Source organism: Myxocyprinus asiaticus, chromosome 18 (assembly GCF_019703515.2).
Source record: "Myxocyprinus asiaticus isolate MX2 ecotype Aquarium Trade chromosome 18, UBuf_Myxa_2, whole genome shotgun sequence".
In the NCBI taxonomy this organism is placed as follows: Eukaryota; Metazoa; Chordata; class Actinopteri; order Cypriniformes; family Catostomidae; genus Myxocyprinus; species Myxocyprinus asiaticus.
In genome coordinates this window covers 21,760,997-21,788,366 of record NC_059361.1, presented here as the reverse complement: position 1 = coordinate 21,788,366, position 27,370 = coordinate 21,760,997, and the positions used below count along the sequence as shown (strand labels likewise).

General features: G+C 35.7%; 1 long non-coding RNA gene across 1 annotated transcript in view; it reads left to right on the top strand.

The window, feature by feature from the left end:
• LOC127455731 (uncharacterized) overlaps positions 1 to 18,405 on the top strand; it is a 47,873-nt gene extending 29,468 nt beyond the window's left edge. The window contains exons 2-3 of the long non-coding RNA XR_007899734.1: positions 17,904 to 17,965; positions 18,065 to 18,405. This is a non-coding gene — a long non-coding RNA (uncharacterized LOC127455731). The remainder of the gene's footprint in view (positions 1 to 17,903; positions 17,966 to 18,064) is intronic.
• Positions 18,406 to 27,370: the final 8,965 nt, after the last annotated feature.

The window sequence follows — 27,370 nt, the reverse complement described above, 5'->3', positions numbered from 1 at the left end:
AATTTGAGGAATGTAGAAGGGCTATGGTTTTTCCACTGGAGAGTGTATGCCCAGTTTGTGAGAAAATTTGTTTAAACATTCAGGTGGAGCTGAGAGTCGCATAGGAATAGAGGAGCAGAGAATAGGAGCGGGTGCGTATGGGCGGGAGCTTAACATTTTGGAATGATTTGGCATGAGCCTTCAGATGGAGATTTCAATGTGCAGACTACTACTACAGTCATTTGTGAGCCGGACAGTGAAGTAAAAATTAGCTACATAATGCTGAAATAAGCAGCGCAGTGAATGGGAATGACTTTTGGAAGCGTCTTGATGTTTGCTATAGAGAGGAAGATGCCTTGAATGGGGTTGAAGTATGTAGATGTGAAAGATGTGATGATTGAAGCTTAAGCTCCTGATAAAGCCTGTAAAACCAGCAGCACGACGCATGGTCCATGACATGTAAAGCTTCATTTGATTGAATATTTGGTATCTGCTTCGCAAGAACGCTAATCCGGCATGGTTTTATCCAAGAGTGAATTCATCTTACTTACCTGCTGCTAAATGTAAGCTGCCCTGACCACAAATATATTTACAGTGAACGAGCAAAAAGCAAAAACATTGGTAAATTTAAAAATCATTAAATGCATTTAGGCAAACATGATTGTCGAAATAACGTAGAAAGCATTAAGAGGGAGCTTATGACTTACCAGCATGAACAGAAATTTACAGTATGAAATTCGAATGCTGTGAAAACTATCCGGCACAGTTTTTATCCAATGATTAAACAAAACTTTACTTACCTGCTACTAATTGTAACAGCCCCAACCACGAGCACATTAAAAGTGAATGGAGAAAAACTGAAATACATTGATACTTAAATGAAAATGTAATGAATTTAGGCTGACATAGTTGTTAAACTCGTGATGAGCTTTGAAATTTGGAACATTGATAAAGCCCCAGTGCTTTAAAGTCCCCATTGATTGAGACATGGTCCGAACATGATAAAAGAATAAATTATTTACAAAGAGACAAATAATACAAATGTCTGCACTGTAACGATGCCTGAATGAGTAATAAAAAAATATGCTGTCAAATAGGAATCACGCCTTTGCATAACTTGATCATATAAGGCAGCAAAACGCATTACCCTAGTAATTAAATTATCTGATGAAATAAGGAATGTAATGGCGGAGCCTACCGCTAGGTGTCAGAGGCGTGCAACAACAGTGGTGCTTCCTTATCTGAATGGAGTGATGAGACCCCATACAATGAGCACTGTGCATCATGACATGCATGAATAATAGATCTTGATTCCCCAATAGGGGTACAGTCGGGCATGCAACACAGTGAATGAATATGCATTGTGAACCTTAACTGAGTTTCCCCTTATGGCGATCACGCTGTGAACAGGTGATCGCCTGCCATTAACTATGAGAGCCAAATACTCTATTGAAATGAAATATTGGCCCTTGATCTTGATATTGATGCAGATGAGGGTTATGATGAACAGACAACATAGGCAACAGAAAGCCTAGACCCATAAACCATCCTCTGAATGCATTTGATGGATATGAATGAGAACTTAGCTTATTTCTGATGCGAATCAGCTGCTGCCTTGAGGCGATGATCTTGATGGACTTGGTGAGGAGCGGGCTCCTTCCGCATCAGGTCGTGCATTCCAATTGCAGTAGATGCAGTGGCTCGACTGAGGGAGGTCTCCTATGTGACTGAGATAGATATGGATGAAGATCCGGATTTGCTGAACGTTTACACCCGTAGGTTTGATGCGGGGCAGAAAGTTGAGATGAAGCGGCGGCATCATTGGGGAGGGAAGGTGAAACGAATTAGTCTGAATCAATGATTCAATGAGTCACTCATAACACACTCATTTGCCGGCACCTTCTGGTAATTGCAGAAATTGTGATTGAACAAGTAATCGAATCTGAATGAATCTTTTTGGTGAATGGATTCAAAAGACTTGAGTCAGTGGTATGAATCAAAATCTCCACCACTACACATGACAAGGTAAATGCGAGAGCTATATATACACAGAGGATCAAGTGATGTAACAAGACTAATAAACAACAACCAATGCCTAAGACACACCTAGACAATGAATGCATTTACATGCACTTTAAAAGTCTGATTTCAATAGAAATAAAGCAATAATTCGTCTTTTTATAATGTAATGTAAACGCGTTAGTCTGACCGAAATCGTTTTTTTTTTTTTTTTTTTTGCAAAAACAAACTAACAGACCTAGATAATGCGATAATAGATTGGTTCTGTCCAACATGTAAATACGACAATTGGACCGCAATTGGCCTCGGCGTTATGCGCATAGACCCAGAAACAGAGGTGCTGCTCGTTGTATATTTAACCCAGAATTGGAATGCAACACAAAGCAGAAAAGAAGAAGAGCAATAACAACACAGGGTGTGTTTCTTTCAGAAGAGATCATCCCTATGCCCTGTTCCCTTCAAAGACTTTACAATCCACTGTGAGATCTTTGGAGGGCTAAAAGTTGTGGGGCTCAAAAATAATATTCGGAACTCACCTTTTAATTCATTTTTATTGGAAATTCAGTTTGAAACAAACTTACAGAATGGCTATTATGATTGTTCTCCCTTTGAACTGCCCTTCGGTGACTGATTTATCTTGTTTGTAATGCAGGGATGCATGGCGATTAGTAAACACTAGAAATCAGCAGTCTATAAACCTTTCAAACCTGTGACACATTGATGTGCCCCTAATTACTATTCGTTTGTCCATTGACTAATTCTCCTATCTGTCTGCCATAGTAACACTCATATCATTCATGTAAATCACCCAACATCCATCTTTGCAGTAGCAAATGTCTTGCTTTAATAAAACAAATATAAAACACGTTTTCATGATCTTAAGTGGACTGTTTTCACACATTCCGTTATAATAAAATAAAAGAGTGTAACAGGTGCATACTATGGCCAAGGTTAGCACGCTAGCATTAGTGCCATGAATCAAGGATGTAAACATTACAAATTATACATTATGTAGGCCTACTGCATAGTTCATTGAACACTTTTATCTGTCGAAACTGTTGCAGCAATGGAGATGACAATGGTGAAGAATGAAGTGGAAAAACCAGGTCATGCACAGCACTGGGCCTTAGAGCTAAATAATCTACAAATCTGCAGTAGGAACAATGAGATCTTTACAGGGCTAACAGATGTGAACCATGTTTTTATTTAAAAGTTACATTGCCACCTTTTCAGTGATATCTGCTCCAAACATTTCCTCTGTGAAACATAACTCCTCACACTCATTGTTTTCATGGGCCTCGTGAGAGGAGATCAATGAGGTTTGGGTTTGTATTTAATACTGCTTCTGTAGGAACAGCTGGATGGCCTTTGATAGGTAATAGATCAGACCATATTGAATGACCTAAAGCACAGATTATCTCTGAGTCAAAGATCGATTTTGTGTGTGTGTGTGTGTGTGTGTGTGTGTGTGTGTGTGTATATATATATATATATATATATATATATATATATAAATTTATACTGAAAAGTGAGCAAAATCAAACAAAACCTCCCTTTGGGACATTTTGGGATGTCCGCATTTGGAAAAACGATCCATACATAAATGAAATAAATATATTATTATTATTTAATTTTTTTTATTCTAATAATGCAAAATGTTTTATATAAAAACAATAGCATATGGTATGCCCCCATTTAGATAGATGTGTGTGTGGGAAAAGTAACAACACTACTGTCACTGCAGGCAATACAAATTATTTGCATTTTATTTGAACTGCAGTTGCTTGACAGATATTCAAATATTTTAAAATCTACTATAAGCTTCTAAACATCATGCTAATTTATCACATGAGGGTATTTAAGGGATAGTTGAAACTTATGTCTTCATTTAATCACCTTCATTTCGTTCAACATCTGAATGACTTTATATCTTCAGTGGAAGACAAAAGGAGAAATTCTGAAGAATACCCTGGTCGCTCTTGTCCATGTAATGACAGTGAAAGTGGACAGGGGCAGTAAAGCTCCATAATAATAATAAAGAAATAAAATCACCATAAACATTAGGGGTGGGAGAAAAAAAATGATTATCCGATGCATAGCGATCCTTTTTCCAGTGATTCAGAATCGTTTCTCAAAAATTTATACCTTGGCAGCATAGTGGTGCTTATGTGCATACCAGAGAGAGAGAGAGCTAGAAACAAATGGTCAGACGCGCATATACTAAAGCCAAGCGCACACTACAGAACTGATCATAGACTGGATTCATAAACCACACTACCATCGTCCCCGACTGAAACTACGCTTCCAAAATTCGTATATAAACTCAAGCACATAGCAATGGGAGAGTTTATTCTTGATAACACGTCAACAAACAACATGAAAGATGGGCTTGTGCCTTTTATTGCACTGATTAGTAGTGTTGGGTTCGAGTCCACCTTAGTCGAGTCTGAGTCAAGTCTGACTCTTTAAACAATCGAGTCCGAGTCGAGTCCAAGTCCAAAAGGGGCTGAGTCGGACTCACAACCGAGTCCATAACAGTCCGAGTCCGAATTAATCTGTTCATGAATCTGAATTCAAATTGTAACCGTAAACTCAACATCAATATTTTAAGCTTGTTTTAAACTTCACAACAAAGAAAAACAGTTTGTCAGTATAAATGTAACAAAAACAACTCTGTTGCCTTTCATATATATATATATATATATATATATATATATATATATATATATATATATATATATATATATATTATGATTAGTTTCCTGCTGAACAAACTTCAAAGTGGTTTCAGAATGAAAGAATATGCTTTAGGTGTATGAAGACAAAACTGTCCTTCAACACAATGCTTATTGCATTCTGTTGACATTTCAGTTATTTGTTGCTTTTTCCCCTCCACTCAAACATAGACTAAAGAAAGTGAAAGCTGTTTTAGTCATAGAGTTATTATTGTTTCGAATTTTGATTTAGTTTTTATTTCTACTTCATCTTCAATTTTTCCTTTCAATTTAGTTTAATTTTATCTAAAATGATCCCTGTCTAAAGAATTAATATATACAGAGTTTTATTTTTTGTCTCTATCTGCCGACTGGTTTGGGGAAATAATGAGTCAACACTAGTAATTAGCACTCGCTGAGAAGTTACATCTCACGACTTGACTGCAAATGCTACATCCGAAAACACTGGTAAAGCCCACTGCTAATATTAGGGCCATTTAACACAGACATGATTGTTAATTAGCAGAAAAAATGGGGCTGTTCTAAGCATTGCTTGTGCACCTAAAACCCTGATGAGTCTGTGTGTTATCGTTTAAAAAAAAAATAAGAGTAATAAAATAAAATAATATAAATAATAAACATTTATTTAGTACTACCTTGAAGAAGCTATTTGACAACAGATACTCTCATGTATTCCACAAGTAAAAAATAATAACTGAATTTAAACAAATGATCCTGTTCTAAAGTTTACATTCCCTTGGTTCTAAAAGGATTAGTTCACCCAAAAATGAAAATTCAGTCATTGTTTACTCACCCCTGTGTTGTTATAATTCCATTTGATTTTCTTAACACAAAGGGAGAAATTGTGAGACAAAAGAAATTGTGCTCAATGATGTCACACAGTGGCAGTTTATGGTGACCAGTTCTTCGAGCTTCAAAAGGACACAAAAGTATAATTCAGAAGTCTAACGAATTATTGCATATGACTCATGTCTTGTTCTCAAGGAATACGATAAGGTTTGGTGAGAAACAATCAGAAATCTGATGTAATTATGAGTAGTCATGTCAGGTACACATTTTAACACAAAATTCACAACATTGGAACCTAAAATTCAAAATACAATCCCCACATCTCAACATTTAAAGGAATGTTCCAGGTTCAATACAAGTTAAGCTCAATCAACAGCATTTGTGGCATAATATTGATTATCACAAAAAATAATTTTGACTCGTCTCTCCTTTTCTTAAAAAAAAGCGCAAATCTAGGTTACAGTGAGTCACTTACAATGGAAGTGAATGGGGAAAATGAAAGTGAATGTGGCCAATTTTTGGAGGGTTTAAACAAAGAAATGTGAAGCTTATAATTTTTAAAAAAACACTTGCATTCATTCTTCTGTTAAAACTCATGTATTATTTGAGCTGTAAAGTTGTTAAAATCATAATTTTTACAGTCGTTTTAGGGTTTTAGGGTTTGTTGTCATTACATCGTCATGGCAAAGAAGTTCTCAAATTGAATATAACTTTACACAGATGCAGTTAGTAAGTGATTTTATCACACTAAAATCATATTTACACACATATCCTTTATGTCTTGTGGTTAAACTTTTGAAAAAGTGAGTATTTTAATGTTCACAAATTGGCCCCATTTACTTCCATTGTAAGCCTCACTGTAACCCAGATTTGTGCTTTTTTTAAAGAAAAGGAGGGACGAGTTAAAATTTATTTTTGTGGTAATCAACATTATGCTACAAATGTTGTCGATTGAGCTTAACTTGTATTGAACCCGAAATATTCCTTTAAGTGCTTGTACTATGTAAAAAGTGCAGTGTAGCTGTCTGAATGTGACACTTGTCTGATTTACCTCTGTGCACGTGGGGCAAATGAACATTCAGAAAACACCCCAATTACATTTTCACGTGTTTCACGAAGACACGGATCGGCTTATGTCAGCTTGTTGTTGAAAACGTATTTTTGCATTATTTTGGGCATTTGCACTGACTGACAGAACAACATAGAGCGCATGACGTCATTGCCATGGTAACCAGACATATTTCAGCTGATTTGCTGAAGACTAGAATGAATGTATCGTCAAATCAACGTGCAACACAACAAAATAGATTTTCTTCTCTGCAAACGATACCAGAGATAATAGCGAGAAGGACAATGACGATATTTAATTTAAGAATCAGTGACCAGACCAAAAACCAGTACTGACCTGTGTAATAAACCGGGACGTCTGGTCACACAATCTATAATTTAATTATAAACAAAACATTTCGCTGCCCAAAATAACTTCATATTTCATTGTGCATTTTATTGTGGAAAACTGTAAAAGAACATATTTTAAGCAGCATGTCAATGCTTTTAAAAAAAAAATAAAAATAGGTGCTGTTTATCTGTTTTTCCAGAGTTGTAGTCTTATTTAGCAATAACAGTGTTTTTCCCGACTATTTAAAAAGTTACAGTTAATTTATCAAGGACCAGTTTAAGTTGACAACACTGCGTGGACCACAAGAGAATACAGATGCCTACATGTGTAGATATATTATGCCTAAAAAGACTTTATATCCAATATCAATAATATTTTTCTGAATTTTTATATGCTATTTTGGTAAACTGTGAGAAACATGATGTGGGTGACTTGGCTTAATGAAGTTCTTAAACACGATGAAACTGCGATGTGAGCACCGTCTTGGCTGCAGAAATGGCGCGTGCGATTTTACCAGTTGTCAGGTCCCATGTGCGAAACTGCCTTGTAGTTTCTAGTACATAGTCTACATATCTATCTCTATGTGTTCGTCGTGCCAGCCATCTCGGTAATCAATGTTATACAGCAGTCTCCGTAGTAACATTCAAGCATATCGGTTGACTGAGTGTGCCACTCTGCAGGTGTGTTTGCTTAACATGGTGAAATAAACTCTGGCTACGTCTGCGACATCAGGGGGTGCTACAACTGTTTGCAGACAGAGTGTCCATTTATTTCTGTTTCGTTATTTTTATTTATTTATTTTGTTAGTTGCATCACAAATCAAATGCCATGGACTCGGTTGGACTTGGAAAAAATATCCCGAGTCCCAAAGGCTCGAGTCCGAATCAAGTCAGAGTAAAAATGCATCCGAGCCCGTGACAAGTCCAAGTCCTTTAAAATTGGACTCGTGACTCGGACTCGAGTACTCCAACTCTACTGATTAGCACAGAAAGGGAAAAAACAGCTAAAAATAATGAAGAGACAGCGGTTCGGAAGACATGGGTGATGTTTTTATTTTCTAATTACTTTTTGTCTCCTGCTTCCCAATGCCTTTCTCTCCTCTTGCGCTCTCTGTTTCTTTGGCTGTTGCTCATTGCTCTTGCTCGTCAGAACAGTGTGTATACGAGATGCTTGATTGGTTTCTTAAGCAGTAACCCCGCTATTTGTGTCACTTTACTATCACCTATGGTGTGGAAAGGAGAAGCTGACATCTGCACTCTCACAGAAGCAGATATCTCATGTAGCCATCCTGAACCAGCAGCCGAACGTTGTGGCTATAGTTATAGGCTAGGGATTGATTAATTCTAAATTAATAATTTAATACTATTTAACACTGAGTGTGTGTATTGATGAAAAAAAATATTGGAGGACAAGATGCATTGAGAATCATTTTGTAATCGAATCGTTACCCTTTGAATCGTAATAGAATCGAATCATGAGGCCATCGAAGATTCACACCTCTAATAAACATATCATAAGTAGTGCTTATGAATTTTGTTTATGAAAGAGCCCCTGTATACAGTACAAAGCATTTTGAATCCATATAAAAGCTTTATGTAAGGAATAGACTGAAATTTAAGTCATTATGTAATCTTACACTTTGTAGTAGCTCTCAAATCAAATATGGCGCCATATGGCAAAGTTGTCATATGGCTTCAAAAGACTTGGAATATAGCTGTATGTGTTAGGCTTAGTCTTATGGACTAGTTTTCTGATATTTTTCTAATATGGTGCTTTTTTTTTGTTTTTTGTTTTTTAGCTTGATAGACATAGTTTGGAATGACATGAGGGTGAATAAATGATAACAGAATTTTCATTTTTGGGTGAACTATTCATTTAAAGCTGCAGGTTTTCCAAAAATGTGTCTGTGTTTTCTTCAGAACAGATGCAAGTAACTGACCTCCATATTATATTTTTAGATCCATCGGAATTTACAAGCAGAAAGTAATAAATATTACATATGAATGCAATATTTTACTCAGTGGGAAGACAGGAAACAACTGAGTAGAAATGAGAAACACTGTGCACTCTGTTTTGACATGTTAGTAGACATAAACAACATAATAAAAAAAGCCTTTAATAAGAAATTGTCTGATCAAGTTGTTATTCCTTCGTTAGCAATGTAGATTTTATATAAATATTCTTACAACAAATAGTCTAAAAAAAAATAAGGGGTATAAAACAACGCAGCGATCTCACTTCTTTCATGCTGGTATGGTGAGATTTGAGAGGTAGTTAATGCATGGCAGGCAAAAATCACTCACATAGAGTTTAAATTCCCTTATATCCCTTATATCATTTTATGCCAAAGAATCACAGTCTGTCAACATAACTTACAGTTTGGTCTTGAATTGTCTTAGGATCTATTAAATAGTTCAGGGGGTCTGATTGTGTGTACTTTCCGACCTCTATCCGATTTTTTTAAAGACTATACAAGAATTATTTTGGTTTGATCAGTTTCATCCATTGGGATGAGGATCACAGTCATACTAAGGCAAATTGTCAAGTTAAATCTGCTCAGCTGGTGGCGGAGCTCTGGATGATGCACCAGAACCACATGCCACAGGGATTTCAACCCTTCCAAGAATGCACACATGCTGGCTTAGGGTGCAGTTGCGGGGACAAGCCCTCCAATGGAGCAGCCCGCCCTGAGTGCCAAATACCCAGGGATTTATACCTCTGTAACTCATCACCAACCCAGAGCCCAGACACACAGACTCAAGGATTCAGAGTTCACTGGTCAGGGATGAAACTGTGGCTTGAATTTATTTTCAAGATTTGCACATGCACAGACTAAAGTTGTAAAGATGGATAAAAACAATGCCTGACAGTAAGCCCTGAAGCTGCTCTGAAAGGATCTGTAATTAGATCATAAGAGTTTCATGCCTTTTTGATTTATTTGGAATGGCGGTATCGAAAAGTCATGTGTTTTTTTTTTAGATCCATGCCCTTGTCACAGTCTAATAAGGGACTGATAGCACAACTGCCCTGTCACAAACTGTATACTGGGTGAAAAAAGAGTGGATTTGTCAGGCATGACCCAAACATGAACATAATCCTGAGAAATGAAAACATGTTGGATCTATTTTAACTATCAATAATGGCACAAGAAAAAGGGCACAAAGGGACATGTTAAGCAGAATGTTAACCTCAGTCACCATTCACTTCATTACTTTTTTTCCATACAACAAAAGTGAATGGTGACTGAGGCTAATATTCTGTCTAACATCTAACAATTGTTCCTTAACCAAACTATCTTATGGGTTCAGAAGATTTAGAATACAGTGCACAGGTCATATGGACTACATTTATTATGCTTTTATGCATTTTTTTTTTTTTTTCAGCTTGAAAGTCCCTGCGTCCTATCCATTTCCATTGTATGCAATAAAACAGCTCGAACATTCTGCTAAACATATCCTTTTGTGTTCCACATAAGATAGAAACTTGTACAAGTTTTGAACAACATGAGGGTGAGTAAATGATGACAGAATTTTCATTTCTGGGTGAATTATTCCCTTGCTTTTCAAATGCATAACTACTTTTTCAGACCCAGACTCTTTCTCTATCACATTTTCTTTTCTTTTCATACCTCCGTCTTTTGCATTCTCTTCCATTTTCCAAGCACAAATTTGTGCATTCTTTTCACAAGACACTCTGAGAAAAATCTGTTAGTGTTTAATTACATAACCCTTATCAATGAGATTTATGTCCTTTTAATTATCTCTTGGCAAAGTTTTGGCCTCCCCTAGTATGAGGGAGAAAGCAGAATTTATTTTTGGAGTATTTTTGTGCTTTGAAGCTGTTTTTCATTCTCTCACACACATGCTAGAACAGGATGACTCTTCATTGTATATGGCTTGGGTGCATTTTATTATTAATCAGTATTTTTTAATCTTGTTTTCTAGTAAAAATATCTAAACATCTTTGAAACAAGATTCATTTACTTAAAAGTAAAGACTTTTAGGGTTTTCAGAGAATACATATTGAAATAAGTTAGCCAATTGGGATTTGTGTCGCAAACATTTGCGAAGCTTTTCCTAAACCAAGCCACAAAAAAATTATAATAAATAAATAAATAAATAAATGCCACTGGCTTACAAAAGATAAACCCTTACAAAAAAAATCTAAACTAGCTGCAAACTTGCTGCAAATTTACAGCAAATTACCCGCTCGTTATTTTCACATGCATATGAGCTTCTGATTCGCCACCAGAGTTGGGTAAGTTACTAAAACAATGTAATCCACTACTGATTACTAATTACTTCTACTAATTTGTAATCATGTTACTTTATTGATTACTTTAAAGGGAAAGTAATTAGATTACCAATTACTTTACTTTTGTTACTTTCTAAAACCCATCTAACTTGCAAAAATCCCAATGAATGTACAGAAACAGAAACAGTTCTTTCAGTACTTTAATATTGACTGAAAACAACAAACTACAACAAAATGCCAAAGTCAGCAACATGACTAAAGAAAAGCTAATGCATTTCTGAAAATTCAACTTACTGTAACATTCTTATCTCAAACATGGCTAACAATGAAGACTGGATGTAAGATCTTCATATGTGTATGTGTCTTCTACTGTATCTACAATCTTATTTGCTGTGTGTGACATGTATATACACTACCGTTCAAAAGTTTAGGGTCACTTACTCGTTCTTTATTTATTTATTTTTTATTTTTTTCACATTTTTGAATAATAGTAAAGTCATCACAACTATGGAATAATAGAAATGGAAATATGGGAATTATGTTGTGACTAAAAAAATCCAAAATAAATCAAAACTATGTTATATTTTAGCATCTTCAAAGTGGCCACACTTTGCCTAGATTTTGCAGACATGTACTCTTGACATTTTCTCAACCAACTTCTTGAGGTATCACCCTGGGATGATTTTTAAACAGTACAGAAGGAGTTCCCATCTATGTGCTGGGCACTTAGTGGCTGCTTTTCTTTATTATTCGGTCCAAGTCATCCATTTCAAAAACTTTTTTTTTTAAATACAATTTTTGTTTTGTAATTTATTAAATAAATTAATATGTTGGCACAATTATATTTTTGTCTACAAAACTAATTTCAAACATTTAAACAAACGCCTTCAGATAAAAAAATAAAAAATAAGATCATGAGAAACTTTTCAGGCAAGTGACCACAAACTTTTGAACAGTAGTGTACTTGTGTTTGTGTTCATGTAAAAAACAGAAAACAATAAGAACCAGAACCAGAACCATAATAAACTGAAACCTTTTCTGAAAACACATTTGTAAGCAGCTTTGATGAGAAAAAACATTGTGTATGTTGAATGCTTGCATTTTCTTCTCAGTGTGCATGTACATGTTTGCAAGTGCATGTTTGCATGTCTGTTTTTGTGTCTGTATGTGTACATTAAAGTGTTTGTGTGTGTATGTAAAAAAACAACAGAAAAATGCAATAAATTTACAACCCCAATTCCGAAAAAGTTGGTACAGTAGAAAAAATGCTAATTAAAACAAAAAGGTGTTATTTGTAAATTATTTTCACCCTTTGCTATATTGAAAGCACCACAACTACACATAATATGATGTTTTACCTTGTGAATTTCATTGTTTTTTGAAAATGTACAGTAATTTAAAATCATATGATTGTTGATTGATAACTTTTTCAGAATTGGGGTTGTATAAAAAAGAAAGACATTTTGTGGATTAAACATTTTAATCCTTTTTTATTCTTTGTGTGCATTTGAGAGACTGTGTTACCTGTGTGTGTGTGTGTGTGTGTGTGTGTGTGTGTGTATGTGTGTGTGTGTGTGTGTGAGAGAGAGAGAGAGAGAGAGAGAGAGAGAGAGAGAGAGAGAGAGAGTGAAAGAGAGTGCTTTTGTGTGTGTGTGTGTGTGTGTGTGTGTGTGGGCAGGTTTAAGTGGTTTACGAGGACTGGTAATTACAAGGGTATTATGCTATAAATGTGGTTTATGAGGACATTTCTAGTGTCCCCATAATTAAAATCGCTTAAAAAATATACTAAACGATGTTTTGTTGAAAATGTAAAAATGCAGAAAGTTTTTTGTGAGGGTTAGGTTTAGGGGTAGGGTTAGGGTTAGGGGATAGAATCTATAGTTTGTACAGTATAAAAATCATCATGTCTATGATAGCTGCACCAACATGTGTGTGTGTGTTAGTGTGCAAGTGTGTGAGCGTTCATTTTTGCTTTTCTTTAAAAAATTGGTTAAATATCATTAACAAAAGCTTCTCGAATCGCTTGCTGGAAAGTCTGTTTCTCCTTGGGATCAGTACAAGACTCCCTATACGTCTTTCTATAGGAGCACTTGAGGGTGTTGAAGTACTTCAGTGAAATGTCTTTTATTCCCGGAAACTTGTTAAGAACGTCCAGCTCTAAACCAAGAGACTTTAAGTACTCCATGACTTCTGTCTCTGAAGAATAAGATTCATCCTCCTCTTTAAATGCAAACAAATCATTGTCTTTGGGGGTAGAAGGTTTCTGATCTGCAAGCTTTATAGTGTGGTCCTCAGAGGACCGGGCACAACACTCTTCAATCAGCAATGATTTCACAATTTTTCTCCTCTCCTCATCTTATCCAGCGTAGCTTGAACCCGGGTAAAGTGGCAGCTGCCAACAGAGCATCCTTACTCTCCAAGACAGAGCTGAATCACACTTCTATTCATACATAAATAGTTTTTGAAAACAGTCCAAGGAATTTATCAACATGAAAAACACAATTACATGTAATTTATTTTTGTCAGGTAACTTAAAATATGTGCTTCATGTGCTAACATCTAAATAAACTGGTTTTATTCAAGTAAAATTTTAAATAACTGATTAAAGCTGAGTACAGTAGGTTATATCATCAAAAGTGTTTATAAAAGTAATATCAAGCCAAAATAACAAAATAATAAAAATAGCCTCATGTATCCAGATTTACAGAAGTGTAAAGGCTTACCTGAACAATAGCATCTGGAAGCCCAGCTCTCATCCCAGAAAGACCATCTTGTAGTGCCAAGGTTTTGGATATGAGAACCTCTATTGTTGGTAGGATGGTGCCATAATAACAATGATCTTCACCTTGTAAGATGTCCAAGGCAGCAGTGAGGGGCTTCAGTACAATGCAGTATTCCCTCAGCAAATTATATTATTTTTCTGTGATGCATTTTATCCCCATTCGATTGCAAAGTGTGTTCAAATCTGTAGGTGCGATCTCAGTGATGCGTGACAGTGTGTCATGGAAAGAGTTCCATCTCGTTGCGGTGGGGACAATGAGTTTTCTTTTGGTTATATCCTCAATAGCTCGGTGGCCAGTGTTGACCGACTGGCTTTGATCCACAGACCCGAGCACTTCCAGATGACACCTCTGTATACTGGTTTGTATTGACTGTTGGATGTTCGGCATTTCTTCACATCATTACGTGACACCAAATTAAGTGTGTGGGAAGCACAGCTCAAATGCGGAGAAAGAGTAAACTGTCCATCTGAATCGGAGGAAAGAGCCTGGCTGACATCTGCAAATGTGACTTCGTCATCGGACTCCTCATCTGAATCTGTTTCTGTATTTTGAGCAGGTTTATACATTCTGAAGGCTTTTAGGAAATTTGATTCATTGTCTGTAACTGTCACTTTATGTGACAGTCCATATGCTGAATGCACCTGTTCTATTTTGCTTGCAATCACATCATATGTATGCCTTCCCTTAATTCTTTTACAGGCTAGGGCAGTTTTTTCACAGCTAAAAATCACAGGGTTAATTCAATGGGATGTCATCCCAAGGAAGCTTTTATTGTGACTGGTCCAAATGTTCACGGTTGTGGAAACTTACTCTAAACACTCAAATGTCTTTTTAAGCTCAGACTCCATGACAGCGTAGCATTTATCTAAATACCTTGCAAATGTCTTTTGGTCCAACAGAGGCCTACATATGTCTGTCACAGAATTTCTCTAAATGATGGTGACTCGACAGTCGACAGGGGTAGTATTTCCTCCACCGCATATGTTGCTATAACTCTTTTCATCTGCTCTGGAGTTACCTTCCCTCCCGATTTGGGAAAGAAATGTAGTCTGGCTTGTTTAGGTGATGTTGGACCGCTCTCATCTTATGCGTTGGAATCTTTGGCGACGAGTTTTGACATAGAATGCTGTCTGATTAGGTGCTTCGACAAATTACCGGTCAAGTTAAGAGCGGTAGAAAGTTTTTTAGAACCTGGGCACAGTTTGCACATAAAAGTACGATTTTTGTTTTTACGTTCAATGAAATCAAAGTAATGCCTATATTTCCACTTGAAGAAACAACCACATTTCTCCACATTCATTGTCACGCCATTCTCTCACAGTCAGCAGTAGTCTTTATGTGCATTCTCTGGTGGCTCGTTAGCGCATGCTCATTAGATGAGCCATGTAGCTGACGCAGCAAAAGAGAACTACTTGGGAATGAAACTTTTTTTTATTAATTCTACATAATTAATATTGTTTCAGCAATAAATGTGTCATGAAAAAGTAACAAAATGTATTAATGTCAGTAACTGTAATCAGATTACTGAAATTTAAGAAGTAATGCATTACATTGCTGCGTTACTGAGAAATGCAATTAGATTACAGTAACATGTCACTTTGTAACGCGTTACTCCCAACACTGTTGGTCGCAAATGTTTGCCAGAAATTTGCAGCTCTTCGCAAGTAGTGGTGAACCTCCGGCAAAACTTTGGCAACATAAGTTTTGCATGTGAAAATGATCAGTGGTGAATTTGCGGATAGTTTGTAGCAAATTTGCCATGGACTCTCGATTTTCATAAGAGTAAACTTAAAGCTGAAGTATGTAACTTTTTCAGTGTTAAAATACTATCCCAGCTTTATATGCAGAGACAACTATAAGTAAGCAATTCATAGTTTAATTTTCTAAAAAAAAAAAAGTGTCTCTGGCACTTTGAAAATCTACTATTTGTTTTGAGCGACCTGCTTGACCTGGCCCAATGACATGACCAATGGCATGAGTTGGGGGAGGGACTATCTGACTAATTGAACAACAGCAGATGAGGACAGTTTTCCGAAAGCTGTTTTGAACATTGTTTATTTTTGCAATTCCGTTAAGTAGCGCTAGTGTCACAGAGATTAATTCAAGACATATCATGACAGCAAGTATTGTATTCTTACATAAATATGCTTTTCAAATAAATTAAATTTGTTATGTTTTTTTTTTATTATTATTATTTTTATTATTATTATTATTATTATTATTATTTTTTAGATATGTCTGAATAAGAGGCTATAGCAAAAACTTGTTTCCTGTTTTGTTTCCTGTTTGCTGATTGGTTGGTCTCTATAAGCATGCAATTTGTACCTTTTCGTACCAGCCAAGTCGTTTGATATCTGCGTTTTAGCATCACTAACAATTTATTACGAGTTGTCATGAGACTATTCTGAAAATACTGAAAAACTCTGACAATTTTTATAATTATTATTATTTTCCAGTGTGAAACTTTTATTCTAACTAGACAATTTTGAAGCGCAGAGAAAAGGAGCTGTATTAGTTTGGTTTTAAGACTAAGTATAATTCTCTGGACAAGGTTCAGATTCTCTGGATAATCTACACTCTTAGAAAAAAGGTTTTTTGGGGTTCTATTTAGAACCCTATAGGGTTCTTTACTCAGCTCCAAAGAACCCTTTACACCAAAAAGTTTCTATTTACAAATATTTACAGAAAAAAATAACCCTTTTTGCACAAAAGTGTTCTTTGGGTTGACAGTTGCTTAATGTGAGTATGTATGTATGTATGTATGTATGTATGTGTATGCATAAATTACATTATTGAAAGTTTTGTTTATAAATAGTTTTGAACACTACACTACATTAGTTTTGCATTTGCATTTCATTCTACAGAAATGTACTTCTACAGCTTTGTGTTTGATTAGAAAATAATAAATGACAGATGATCAGATCCAATGTCCTCTCTCTTTTAGACAACAGGTTTATCTTAGTATTAATATACAGTCTATGGTATAGTCTATTCTTGACTCATAATTCAACAAAAGATGCAAAAAAGCGGTGGTTTATCATAAACAGCAAACAACTTGAGCATGTAGCACTGTTTTTCTCCTCCTATCTACATAGTGCAAAGGCACATTTAAAGCAAGTGATCAAAATGTGTGAGGATCCTATTTCAAATTTGAATGTCACTGAAAGTCGGTTGAGATGAAAGCTTGAGGTCGAAGTTACCAGAGTAAGTAAGAAAAATACGTGCATTTGTTGATTAATTTTATGTTATTTTTAATTATTTTGACCTAAATCCTTGTCATTTATGACTTACATATTTATTTCAGCAAGCACAAAGAATAAATGTCGACAAAACTGTTAAATCCAGACCTGCGATATTCTCCGCCAGGAGATAAATAATTTTAAACTTGAATCACTAAAATCTCTGATGTGGATTGACTAGTAATCCTGATACCAGGTTGTGTTATAATTAAATTGTCTTTGCATCTAGAAAACTCGAAACAAGATTTCATGAGCACATCAGAGCATTGAATTAAGCCAACTGCACTGATATAAAGAGATCAATCAAGCTCTGTTCAATATATGAATATGTCAAATGTATAAAGTCAAAGAGAGGAAGTGATGGAAATGTTTCAATTTCTCAACTTGTGAGTATTTGTTGTTTGTAGTTTTATTGTAATTTACAAAAATATGATAATTATGTATTTTTTTAATTTTTTTATTGAAGATACCATATTAATTGAACATGGGTTTTAGCAAAGACCTTCACCTAACTCAGAGCACTTCTGAAGTTCTGGCCATCAACATCATCAGAGACTTGACAAGTGAAAGTCAAAGGGGACATTTGACTTCAAAACAATTGCATTAACAATATCATAAACAGTACATATTTGTATATTATTTCTCATTATTTTGCATTGCATCAAGGTTTTTATCAAACTAAATAATGGTTCATGTCTGTTTGCAGTGGCTCTGGAGTGTAGCATTACTAGTTTGACCATCTTCATAAAACACAACACTCCTATTCATGTAAGTTTTAATATGTAATTTAGAGAGATACCAATTTCTTTGTTTTTAATTACTCTGCATTCTGACAGCAGGTCTATTAAATGCTTCACATACTTACAGGGATCTGCACATCCATCCTCAACCTGATCTTTCATATGGTGTCAAGACCCCTCAGAGAGTGAAGAGAGTGGGCATCAAACTGGCATGGAGATGGCTAAAGTGAAGTTTAATTTGTTGAATCCAAAAGACCTTACTCAGTTTGTCAGACCAGTGACAACAAAATGATTCTATATCTGCCCCAGTGCTAAAATTGTTTAACAGCTTTTCATTGGTCATTTGTTTTTATTTATTTTTACTTCGTTTTTTTACTTACTTATAGTTGTAATATTAACTTATAGTTAATGTCAAATGATTTAATGTTTATGATATTTATATAAATAATATTACTACTAATTAACTTTTACCCTATTATTACAAACCTGTGGATTTATTAAGTCAATTCTCATAACTATTGCATTATGAATTGTGCTAATTATTGCTTGTGTTGTTGTAAATACAAACTATTAAAAATGCTTTACTTAATGATACTTTAATATCTTTTATATGGTTATTTCACTTTCTTAGTGATTATAGTATATTAACCATTCAATTCGTATATCCATTAAACATTCTCCTGGTAATAAAACAAAAAATAAATTTAAAAACTAATCAAAAACCAAATGTTACGGTTGCATGTTGGGAACCCCTAAAAGGTTCTATATAGAACCTTTCCACCTGGCTCAAAGAACCCTTTAGGGTCTATATAGAACCTTTTAGGGGTTCCAAATATGAAATGAGCGATAGAACCCTTTAGGGTTCTATATGGAACCTTTTCTTCTAAGAGTGTAGAGAGCACTATGGATCCAGAAGTTTAGATCAGAAGAGTGAGGTACAGATGAGACAGAGTTATACCTAATAAACCTCACTTGCTATCCTCTCCTCTCAAATGTCTCTCTCTTTTTTCCTTGACTATAACAGCGATTTGAAGTAAAGTGTAGCCTATGGGAAAGTAATACTGTATATTACTTATGACCCACCTCTATAAAAATCTTGGAGAACATGAGTGTGCATGCTTGCTAGGCTGAACACACATCAAGCTAACAGGCGTTTTTGAACATAATCTCCTTTGTCACCCATGTTGTAGCTTTGGGCTTTGGTGAAAATTCCTGCTGTCTGCAACTTGGAGTGAATGCATATTTTATCAAGGCTTCGCACCATGTGTGTTGTATTTACGACTCCTTGCAGGCTAGACAGTCTTGAGAGTTTTTATTTTCTGCTGTGCATTATTTAGCTCTCTGACAGAGATTGTTTTCAAGTTTGTCCAAGGATGGCTCTCTATTCCCTTACGGTGTCTCCGTTAATCTGGATCTGCTTGCCAGAGTGTGGCTTTTTGGAGCTGTACGTACGTTCACCATGTCCTCCTTTAAGAAATATAGCTTTAATAAAAAACTGTGTGATGGAAGGATTGTGGGTTCGACCTCTGTGTGTGGCCACCTTTGCTCTCTGATGAGGCTCATTGGTTTAGGATTCATAATCTGGTGAGGTGAGGGTGATGGATATGGAACAGGCACATGCTAAACTTAACTCCCACTTTCTTGGCTTATAAGAGGTCAACAATCCAAGCCATAAAGATCAGTTTGAGGGAACACCACTATTAGAAGTGTTGGGCTCCACTTCTAAAGATTACTAAATGTGTTCAGCTCTAAATAGTGGGTTATATTTATTCAAGCATTACAATATTTGACATGTTTTTTGCCACATTTTATAGTATTCTCCCAGTCTCGTTTTTTAATCACTTATACATGCCTAAGCCATGCATACCATTTTATTTGAATTTTATCTTAATTAATCATTTTAACTTTCTCCAGTTTAATACAATTTAGTTCCAGTCCTTCTAATCTGTTTGGACAAGTAGAATTCCAAGAGTGCTGATTTTCTGTATAACAGCACTGGGACACTTCACTGTTTGAATAATTCCACTTGTTTGTGTTCACAGCTGCCAGTTTGTGTGTTTCTTGGTCCTGGATGCTGATTGGTCAATACAGCATTCCAGCCAAGCTAAAATACATGATACTGTATGTGAAACAATCCGTCAGTCTGAAAGAATGTCTGTAATACATTTGCATGATATGTGTTAAGATTTTCAATCTGGTGGGGCAGAGATGACAAATAACACTGCACAGAAAATACATACAGCACTTTCAAAAACAAACAAGACTTTTTTATCGTATTGTTTTAGAAAACGGTGAAAAAATTATAGCGCTTTTTTTAAGCTAGAGCTTTAAGCATTTTCTAAGGGATTCATGCTGAGGAAACACAGCTGGAAATGGAGGGCTTGTTAAAAAACAGTTTAGGTTATTAGCTGTGCCCTTCCCCATGCAATGAGAACTATGCCAAGAGGTTTGGCAGAATAATGTATCATGTCTAGAGTCAGAGCATTTGAAGCATATGTTAACAATTTAAGGGAAACATTCTAAAATCATCCATGGCTCAGAATACAAATGAGCTTTGCACACTAATGATGAAACAGTCAAATTCACAGCAACCATTAAGGTAATTGTTGTCCAAAATTACATTGCTTTGTGAATTATGTGTGGTAATGCAAATGTGGTGGCAATTTCTATTTAGTAATTAGTAATAGGGGATCCTCTTGTGAGAAAGGACTTAAAAACAAGTCCTTGGGGGTTTTGATGTTACAGGAGAGTTTTTGAATAAACAACCAAGTTTTTCGTACCTGTTTGTAATGTACTGTATGTCTTATTACTTAGTCACCATATTGTTATGCAGCTGGAATACTGCTAACATTAGCAGTCCAATGTCATGTTTCCCCAAAGACCTAAAAATGAACCAATGACCATGACCAATATGAACAGGATTTGAATCACTTCAATCTGACTTTATGCCATAATGGAACATTGTGTGTCTTTTCAGCATTAGCCTACATATTTTCAAGGTGATCACATTTTTTGATGATTTTTTTATGTTCTTTAGGAGTAATCTGAGACTAAATACATATTTCAAGATGAGTTAAAAAGATAACACTTATCCAGGGAACAAATTCTCTCAATTCTCTGCGACACATTTTGAGATGACATTTAATACATCTTGCACTCTGGTGTGCACAATATCAAAGATTCAGCTATTTTAAAGACAATTTGAAGACTGAAAGGGGTCTAAAAGTATACATTTCGCTGTATCCCAGTTGAAGCAGGGAAGAGAGTTTTACTGGTTGCTCCATTCTCTAAAATAATAGATAGGGAGCCAATTTATTTTTATGTCCAATAAAAGGAAATACATTTCAGTACTACAGCCCCATGGTGAGTGAAATTTATTTATATTGTTTTCATTTGGGGTCAAGTGTCAAACTCATGAAATATGTTTATTCCATAATGTGGCCCCTGTTTAAAAAACTTTACATTAATCCTGGAGATGGGACAAAAAAAAAAAAAAAAAAAAGGCTAATATACCAACAACCCTGCTGAAATAGTACAGACCAGTTTTGTAATTTCATTATTTAAATAATTTTCACATGCCTAAAATATCAATGCCATTTCCTACCATTCTTGCAATTCCAGACTTACAAATTCACGACACTGTTTTTACATTCTATAAATATTTTCAGCTAACCTAGAATGGGCCAGTTACATAATTTATTTGTAAACTTTGGAAATTTCACAATATATTGGCAACGTAACTGCAATGTAACATGCCCGTAATTTTATTCATTTTCCAAATTCCAAATTTACCAATTCAGAGTGTCCTCCGATATACTTTATACATAATCGAAGAACAAACGGGTCTGACGTCATTTAGAACAAAATCTGGCCAAATAGGTCTTTTTTTTTTTTTTTTTTAGTTTCGGTGGTTTGTAACAACTTGCCTGGGTGAACTTTTATGAAAACTTCTTACCGTCTGATACCCACCTTCTTACCATTGGTCCACGTCATCCGTAGGTGTGACCTGAAGCTCCACCTGAAGCTCCAGAGAGTAATCGGCACATATTATGGCTGCTTATAGCATGTTTGCGTATTTTCTATTACTTTAAATCATCATCGAGTGGTTAAAAAAAGCATCTTTTACTAATCTAATGTGAATTCTACTCATAGAATTAGGCATCAAGCTGAAAAATTCCCCTGCAGAATTGGCAATTTTGTAAGTTTAAACAAGACAAATAACAGAATACATTCTTAACAAGCTACATTAAGTCAAACTTCTTTCATATACTGTATATTGTTGCAAATGTCCACAACACTATCATTGTTAGGTCAAGATTACTTAGAAAACACTGTAATAAAAAATGTCTTATCCAGACTTTCATTTCTAGTCACATGAAAAAGTAGACAACCTTGGTGCAAGGGCAGCACAGCGTTGTAAGCGGTGAACACTTTTGTCTCCTGTTACTCTGGAGATTCCGGCAGTCCATCACTGTCATAAGCTCATTATTGATTAGAGTGGTTTCTGTATGATGTGTTCACAAACTAGCCCGTCCATCTTTCAGTGCTACAATGCTACACTTGTCTTTATCAAGTATGGAAAGTTTATCAAGTAGGTCACTGGGTGGTTGAGTGATATTTAATCATTGAAATGTAATTAAATTGGTAGTTTCACTTAGAGGTTGAAGGATTTAGCATTTAAATTAGTTGGGGTTTTTTTTTTTTTGTGTTTTTTTTTTTTTTTTTTGCCCTTTAGTTTCATCAATTAGTTTAATCAATTGCCTTGTCCTTATGAAAATTATAAATTGCCACTGTACTGATGTTACACAAAAAGAAAAGTCTAGAGCAGTAGTTCACCACCTTTTTTGTTTTCAATAAAGCTTAAAAGGTTAGTTCACCCAAAAATGAACGTTCTCTTATCATTTACTCACCCTCATGCCATCCTAGATGTGTATGACTTTCTTTCTTCTGCTGAACACAAAGAGTTTTAGAAGAATTTCTTAGCTCTGTGGGTCTATACAATGCAAGTGGGTGGTGATCAAACAATTATAGTGAAAATGACTTAAAATATTGATCTGTTTCTCACCCAAAACAATTGTATTGTTTTTGAAACATTATTTTAACCACTGGAGTTGTATAGATTACTTTTATTACCATTGTCTGTGCTTTCTGGAGCCTTAAAATGCTGATCACCATCCACTTGCATTGTATGGGCCTACAGAGCTGAGATATTATTCTAAAAAATCTTTGTGTTCTGCTTAAGAAAAAAAGTTATACACATCTGGGATGGTGAGTAAATGATGAGATAATTTTTATGTTTGGGTGAACTATCCCTGTAAGTATGCCTACATCAGCACCAAACCAGAAATATGTTCCTTCTAACTCATTGTAGATATCATTTAGCACACAAGTACATCAATACTGTATGAGAAAAATAGAGCACATACACTCACTTAGCACTTTATTAGGAACACTATGGTCCTAATAAAGTTCCCGACGTGGCCTTCTGCTGTTGTAGCCCATCCGCCTCAATGTTCGACATGTTGTGCATTCTGAGATGCTGTTCTGCTCACTACAATTATACAGAGTGGTTATCTGAGTTATCGTAGCGTTTCTGTCAGCTCGAACAAGTCTGGCCATTCTCTGTTGACCTCTCTCATCAACAAGGCATTTCCGTTTGCAGAACTGCCACTCACTGGATGTTTTTTTGTTTTTGGCACCAGTCTAAGTAAACTGTAGAGACTGTTGTGCATGAAAATTCCACAAGATCAGCAGTTAAAGAAATACTCAGACCAGCCCATCTGGCACCAACAATCATGCCACGGTCGAAATCACTGAAATCAAATTTTGTTCCCCATACTGATGGTCAATTTGAACATAAACTGAAGCTCCTGACCTTGATTTTATGCATTGCACTGCTGCCTCACAACTGGCTGATTAGATAATCGCATGAATATGAAGGTGTACAGGTGTTCCTAATAAAGTGCTCAGTTAGTGTATATTCTGCATCGAATGTCATCCACAGAAATTTACAAAACTTGCACACATTAGACATATTGTTTCGTTTCCTTTCATAAGGACCTTAAAAATAATAAGATTAATCACAATTAGCTATTTTAATTTAGTATATTTTCTGTTTTATAAGTTTAACCAAGCAAAATCAAGATCTTTTCCCCTGGGAACTACTTAAGTATGTGTACTTCTGGTTGGGAATCACTAGTATAGTGATGGTTTACTGGAGTAACTGACATTTACATTGCTAGTGATATACCGCCATTAAAATGTGAGGGTTGGTGTGGGCACACAACGAGAGTGCCCAGGTGGGAGTCAGGATTACTTTTCCATCCTAACCCTTAAACACAGCCTCAAGCTTTGTACAAACATCAGCAGGAAATTGCTGCAAATTGTGCACACCAGTGTGGGCATGATCCACCATTTCCCACTGCCACAGAAGGCAATGTTCTTCCCCTTCCATCCCCTGTAAAAGCTGCCTGCTGCACCTTGTGTTTGTGGATAACTCCCCCTGCTATCCCGCAACCTTTAACATACACCCCCAACCATCACCACAAAAGTCTGTTTAATTACATTTCATCTCTGGAGGACTAGAACCCCATGCAATCCCAGCAAGCCCTGCTCTTCCTCCTTTGAACAAACCTTGAGGCATGTTTGTTTTTCTCTGATTGACTTGTTGTGCCACAATTATCCACTAAGTGCTTTTGCTGCAATTAAATCCCCTGCACCAGTTTTTTTCATTTGCTTGCTCATTTCAGGAGAACATTCACTGTGCAGTTAAGATAACATAAAGGAACCAGATCTAAAATAGTGGAACATTTAAATCTACCTCATCAATGCTCACTATCCTTGAAAAGCAGTGAAAAGCAGTCCATTTAATTTTTGTTTGTAATTTGGCCATATTACTTTTATGAAGTACTAACAAATAATTGCATTTGAAATTAAATGTTTTTCATAAAGGAGCAAACTATCTGAATTAAATTTAGCTAGCATTCAATGAACAAAATCCAAATGGCATTTTTGCGCCTTTGAAGGGCACTGCGGGAAGGGGGTGCTACTTGGAAGGCCATTTCCAAATGAAAGTGAGCAATTGGATGCTTTCACGAAGGACCCTCCTACAATGCCATTTATAATCATGTGATACTGGGTGCCACATCCTAGTGATTCATTTTAAAACCTGACTTAAATCAGCTGAAATCGGTCTGTGCTTATTGAAATTCAAACCACTGTCCCCAGTGGCTGAACCTGGAAGTGTTGTTTTTCATTTCCGTACATATGGGCACGTGTGAGCTCCTGTTTCCAAGTGAAATGTCCAAAGAGTTGCGCCAAAAGCGAGTTGTAATGAGAGTTGTTTTTTGTTGTAAATAATGTTATACAGTCAACAGGAATGCTTATTTTATTAACAATACGCCCTTACCCAACCCCAACCCTAAATCTAACCTTCACTGGAGTAAAAATTTAGTTTTAAAGGGAAAATGCAGTCTCTGAATCATGCTAATCATTGAATACGTTTACGCAATGACTTTCTGGTTTCCATGGGACAGAACCTATGTTTCTAAAGCTGTCTAAATCAGAAGTGCCACAGGAAAAGGTAAAAACACTGGAATTGATGCAAAAATATGTGTGGAAGATGGCAGAATAACCCAGAATGGGGTCAGTGTCAGGGTACTGGAACATTCGGTAGCAACATGTCGACTGGCCAAAATATCATGTTGTTATTTCAGATCTTATAGCAATAGCAAATAGTGCAATTTATGCATTGCCTTTGAAGGGTGTCGTTACCTGGGTTACCATTTTCTTTTCTTTTTTTTTTTCTTTTTGATTTTCTCACCTTTTCTCCCCAATTTGGTATGCCCAATTCCCAATGTGCTCTATGTCCTCGTGGTGGCGTAGAGACTCGCCTCAATCCAGGTGGCAGAGGACGAATCTCAGTTGCCTCCGCATCTGAGACAGTCAATCCACGCATCTTATCACATGGCTTGTTGAGCGCGTTACCGCAGAGACATAGCGCGTATGGAGGCTTCACGCTATTCTCCGTGGCATCCACACACAACTCACAGCGCACCCCACTGAGAGCGAGAACCACATTATAGCGACCATGAGGAGGTTACCTCATGTGATTCTACCCTCCCTAGCAACCGGGCCAATTTGGTTGCTTAGGAGACCTGGCTGGAGTCACTCATCACGCCCTGGATTCAAATTTGTGACTCCAGGGGTGGTAGTCAGCGTCTTTACTCACTGAGCTATCCAGGCCCACAGGGTTACAATTTTCTTTCTTTGTATAGCATTTTGGAATTTAGTTTGGCATGGAGGTGAGTAGATTTGGCAAAGGTAGAATGAAAAACATAAAAAAAGAAAGAAATGAAAAGCATGAACATGTCAAATTGGCCAAGTTTAGCACTGTGGGGAGATTTCAAGTCTTCAGATATTCAGTATCTGCAACTACTGTTGATTAATCACAGTTGTACAGTCAGTTGCTGTCAGTTCTATAAGGAAAATAAATTAAAAATTATCATTATTGTGTTCAGCAATGAGAAAAAAAATTGTATGAGAGATCTTTTTGAAGAAACAATAGCACATGGCAAAGTTTTTTATGTTCATATTTATTTTATTAGCAGACTGCCTCTCATCAAAGAACAGATATTGTCTTCATAACAATTAACCAGGTAGCTAGCAATACTGTGTAATATAAACAAATTAGTACTAAGGTCAAACAAAAACAAATATAATTGAAATGTAGTTGCATTGCTATTTATTTTTATTTTTAAAATACAAAATACAGTTTATTTCTACAATAATTGTTTTCTGAATTTAATTAGGGGAATCTGAATCTTGTGGATGGTCTTGAATCTAAAAAAATAAAAAAAAATAAAAATAAAAAGTCAATGAAGTGACACATACTGTATTTTTTGTCCAGATAAAATTATTCAAAAATACATACAAATTTAATTCACACAAAACAGTTACTTGATTATACCTCATCTATGATGAGCATAGTTTCTGAGTTCAACGTCATTTTGATGTTTTTTTCTGGGACTTAAAGTAAAAAATGTCATGTGGTGTAAACATTCAGAGTAAAAAAGTCAAAATCTCATTAAAAACTTGTATTCTTGAATAAAGAAACTAGTGCAGAATAATCTTTAATAAAGTTTATTTAAAAAGAAAATAGTGAAACAATTGTGTTTTAAAATTGTATTAATATTTATAAATATAAAAAAAGAAATTATATTTATATGTATAATACCATAAATGTTTTTCAAAAATGTATGAAACCAAATTAGACACAAAGATTACATATCTAAGAACTTGACAAATGTGCTTTAAACTACATTTTACATTTACATTTATGCATTTGGCAGACACTTTTATCCAAAGTGACATACCCCTTATTAAAACCCCAAAGCCCTTATTACAGGGACAATCCCCCTGGAGCAATCTGGAG